Raw genomic sequence first — 5,000 nt, 5'->3', positions numbered from 1 at the left:
TATCGATTTTTTTTGTTATTTGTTCTTGTCATTTTGTTATCGATTTTTTCTCTATTTTCATGTTTTATCGCTGTTTTTATTATCACTTTCCTTGGCAATATCTTCCCTTCTTTAATTATATTTTCCGAATTTTATACTTTCCTTACTTATAATATATACTCCTTCCTTTTACTCTTTCTCATCTTATCGTTAATTTCTTTACATATTTTATTTATTTACTTCCTTATATAATTATTTTCTTTTTTTATTTACTTATATTGCTTATGTATTTGCTTGTTATCTTGTTTATTTACTTATTTCCTCATTTTCTTTACTTATCTTATTCATGTCCTTTTTTTTACTTAGTCTTCTTATTTTTTTATTCATTTACTTATTTTTCGTCTTTATTTATTTGCTTATTCATTATTTATTAGACTTCTTTGTTTTGATTAAATTCTTCTTAATTTCGCATGGTTATCCCCCCCCACATGTGTTAATTAATAGTAAATATGGGTCTTTTTTTTTTTTTATTGCGTGCTATTGTGTGTGTGTGTGTGTATGTGTGTGTGTCTGTGTGTGTGTGTGTGTGTGTGCGTGTGTAAGTGTGTGTGTGTGTGCGCGCATGCATGATTGAAATTAATTATGACTCTGGTGGTGATGACACTGATAATGATAACAGTGGTGATAATCATCTTAATGAAATAACCATAATGATGATAATTACTGCAATGTCGGTAGTTTTAATGGCATTTGTAATGGCAATAACTTCATGAAATCATAATGATACGGATAAAAAAGAGAATTAGAATTAAAAAGATATTTTTTTCTACCGTAATTTCACTGCTTATCCTTCTTTATTTTTTATCCGAATTTCTTGTTCCTCCTTTTCGTTTTTCCTTTTGTCTTACTTTCTTTTGTTCTATTTCTTATGTATATATATATTTTTCTGAACAGTCAAGTTATTTCTTCATTATGACACAGGTGTTTTGTATATGAACAGACACACACACACAAACACGCACACACACACATACACACACACGTACACACACGCACACACACACACACACACACACACACACACACACACACACACACACACACACACACACACACACACACACACACACACACACACACACACACATGTACACACATACACACATACACACACGAGCGCTCGCTGTATGCACACACACACACACACACACACACACACACACACACACACACACACACACACACATATGTACACACATACATATACATATACACATACACACAAGCGCGCTCGCTGTATGTACACACACACACACACACACACACACACACACACACACACACACACACACACACACACATATATATATATATATATATATATATATATATATATATACACTGTATCTTTATATTCATTTATTTATCAGTCTTTTTGGTTTGTCAGGAGTTGGGTGGGGGTATATTCCCACTAATCAGGTTTAAAAAGAAAAAAACAAAACGAAACATACTTGTATAAGAAAAAGTGCGCGCGTATCATGACCAACCAGTTGTGAATATACTGTATACATATGCAAATATGACTGTATGTATGCATGTACTCATCCGAACCTCCCAGACACAGATGTGATAAACTTCCTGGGTGACGTCATCCTCACCTATGACATGCCATCCAACATGACTCATGCCTGAATGATTTATAGGAAAAGAAAGACGTCGCTTATCAGATTAATTGCCATATCTTTTACCCTAAATGCTGATAAAAATAATACTTTAATCGTCCCGGCGCGTGCTGGCGCTTATGTGAGAATTTGACATAAAATTTTCACTTCCGTTTCACTTCCGAAAGCGAGATCTCAGGTTAAATACAGTTACCAATTAGGATATTTAGGGAATTTCCTTTTTTTAGGGATAATCTGCTTTTTAGCGATTGTCAGGTGAGGTTTCATAGAAGCTATGTGTGGGTGAGCATTTTAAGCGCTAATTATTGCTATGGTAATATGGATTACGCGTGTTATTACTTGGTTTTTTGGCAAAATAGGTAACATTACCTATGGGATTGTGACTGAGAGATTGTTCCGGCCCGTGACGTCATTATGACGTAAGGTTTGTCGGTCATTTCAAGATGATATACGCGAGTAAGATACTCCAATTTTCAGTCAGGCGTATATATCGCTAAGTATATAGAACCGTATTGATCGTGGGTGCTCATTTTTCAAAAAATATCTATTGACCTACATATATTTAGAGAGATGATAGAGTGAATGGCAACCGCAACGTTCGCTTTTCCAAATATGGGTATATGGGCGGAGCTTATCGGCCGTAAGGCTGAGTGCATTATCTATATTTGAGAAGATATAAGCCTATTAGTGATTTAGACGCTTATATTTTATTGTTTTGTATTATTCATTAATATTATATAGTAATATAAAATAAAGGCAAGTTAAAGTCAGATGTCGCAATTCACTCTTACGCATCGGAATACGCAATTTTCTAAGTAAGTAGTTTCTACGAGTGAGCGATGAGTTTGCACATGCGCGATTCCTTCGCTCGTTCCTCCAAAGCTCGTCCTGGTCTTGTCTCTTCAGTATCAATGAGACTGTGGTAGTGACGAGATCCGTGTTGATAAAGCTAAACGCTTCCGATTTGCACCTTCACGAGTGTTATTAATCCGAAGACCCTTCGAGGTTTATTGATTATCCCGTAAGGTAAGAATGAATATACTTGTTTTAGGTTGGTCTGTAATTTTTATTGATAAGATTTATGTAAGTTGTAGGAAGATTTCTCTTATCAGGTCAAGCTAGGTCAAGGGTGAATGCAACATGCGAGGGCGTTCAGGGATGACATCATTGGATACATTTTTTTAAAGCTTTAATTCTTCGTTGATTAACCGCGATACAACAGGACCAGTGATTTTGCATGTGTGAATATTTATAAATAATTAAAATACAGTTTGTACACGAGTAGATCAGTTGAATTGCACACACCAGGACATTTTTTTTTCAAATTTCTCTTATCATATTTTTTTTGTCTACTTTTCAATCAGCATTTTGAATTCCATTTGACCTTTATCAGCGGCGAGTAAATGATGTTTTGCCACGTGACATCAGCTGATAGCGTGATGATGTAACAATGAATTTCTCGTTTTAATTGCTCGATTGTGTCAGTAGCTGTGTTGTTGTTTTTTTCTTTCTTTTATTCATATATGTAGGGAATTTAATTGTAGGATAGTAAATTATTTGAGACTTTTATTTACGCTAAATTCGTTGTGTTATTGTGGTGTGTTTTGACATGATGTTTATTACTTTGTTTTATTGATAATGAAAGAGTATATAGTATCTGTCTGTTTTATTTGTTTTGATTTGATGGGTTTCATACAATTCAATTTCAAATATCTACGAATGATATAGGCCTATAGAACAGTTATCAAGATCAGATGAAATTCGAAGCATGTGAAATAGTGAGATAGGCCTATATGCTCCCTACAGTTATTGTAGGTCATGGAAAGTTATTCCGTACGTGATTATTTATTGTAATCTATTTTCAACCGAGCCTGACCTTACCCTGCCGTGCGCTGCGTGATGCCGGAAGGGTAGACAAGAATTTAGAAAGGGGGAGGGGCTTTTGTGGTAGAAAATTTTAGGCTCACACGAAAGCATTCGAAGTGAGTCACCTGGTTAACTGTTTACCTTTTTGTTTTTAGAAAAGGCTTACATGAGTTCATTGTCAGATGATTCAGTTATTTTTCTACTGGGTTCTTAATTTAGGAATGTTAAAAGGGGGGGTTTACAGCCCGTTTTCCTGACCCCCCCCCTTCTTTCTCTTGGCTGGGTCATTGCTTACTGTACACTGTTCACGACTACTGACTCCAGCAGAGACCAACACAACGTGCTTGGTTTGTAAACAGGGCCAGCTGTCTGTTTCTCTCTCTCTCTCTCTCTCTCTCTCTCTCTCTCTCTCTCTCTCTCTCTCTCTCTCTCTCTCTCTCTCTCTCTCTCTCTCTCTCTCTCTCTCTCTCTCACACACACACACACACACACACACACACACACACACACACACACACACACACACACACACACACACACACACACACACACACACACACTTTTTTCCTCCCTCCCTTCCTCCATACACATTGCTAGGTAGAATTCCCGCATGTCTGTTTCTCCCAGCCATACCACGTGATATTAGAGAGAAAACATCCTCGCCATGTTTATACCAGATGATTATCCATTTTTTATTATTATTCCATTTTTCACTCGTTTTTGTTGTTATGAAAATCAGTGTGTGATAATGCAAATACTGTAAGCTTGATAATCTTCGTGGTTTTATGGTAAGAGCAGTATCAAGACGTTCATTAAAAGCCTCTAAATACATTAGCTTTGGGATATTCAAATCAGATAATAACCATTAATGTAGTTGTTTGAAGTAAGAAAATCGCATTAGAATATTCAAATTGCCAAAGACGAGACGTGTAATATACATACTTATTTAACCTAACCATTTTATAACGTAACGGTCCGTGTGTCTATTTACTTTTCTTTGGTTCAAAATCTTATCTTATCGGTTTATGTTTGTCGGTTTCGCTGAATGAGGGAAGGGAAGATAAAGTTTCTGGCCAACGTGATCGTGCACACAACATGAATATTAGTCAACATGTACTGACATTTATTTTTATCTCTCCAGATAATCTATTGGTCGTATGAATGAACGAAATGTGCGGTCAGATCTTATTCAATTCGTAGTACTTAGAGTTGTTAAAAGAGCATGCATGTTTTTTTTTTATTGAATGGCCATTGCCCTGTCTTCTCCTTTATGTTCATACCGGTTAAATCCACTGGCACAGTAGATAGGACACGAGTGGAATTGATGAGGTGGGTTTAACTGAGGTAGCTAGCTTAGTCACAGGCGGGTGAGGCCAGGTCTCAGCCCCGCGATGGTGAGGCAAAGGGTAATATGCTCAGGATTGTGAAACTGGCTCGTGCCCACTTTTGCAATGGGTCGCTTTCCTTCTGTGT

General features: G+C 36.5%; 1 protein-coding gene across 9 annotated transcripts in view; it reads left to right on the top strand.

Moving 5' to 3' along the window:
* LOC113829466 (uncharacterized) overlaps positions 1-5,000 on the top strand; it is a 177,929-nt gene that overhangs the window by 3,093 nt on the left and 169,836 nt on the right. For 4 of the 9 annotated variants that reach the window (XM_070119238.1, XM_070119237.1, XM_070119236.1 and 1 more), the window contains exon 1: positions 2,550-2,687. The exons of the other annotated variants lie outside the window; for them this stretch is intronic. The gene's annotated coding sequence lies outside the window, so the exon portion shown is untranslated. Of the gene's footprint in view, positions 1-2,549; positions 2,688-5,000 lie in introns of those variants that run through there. 9 annotated transcript variants of the gene reach the window in all.

The sequence above is a fragment of the Penaeus vannamei genome, chromosome 43 (assembly GCF_042767895.1).
Source record: "Penaeus vannamei isolate JL-2024 chromosome 43, ASM4276789v1, whole genome shotgun sequence".
Lineage (NCBI taxonomy): Eukaryota > Metazoa > Arthropoda > Malacostraca > Decapoda > Penaeidae > Penaeus > Penaeus vannamei.
Note: the sequence above shows the minus strand (reverse complement) of the source record. Positions and strands in the feature narration are given on the sequence as shown.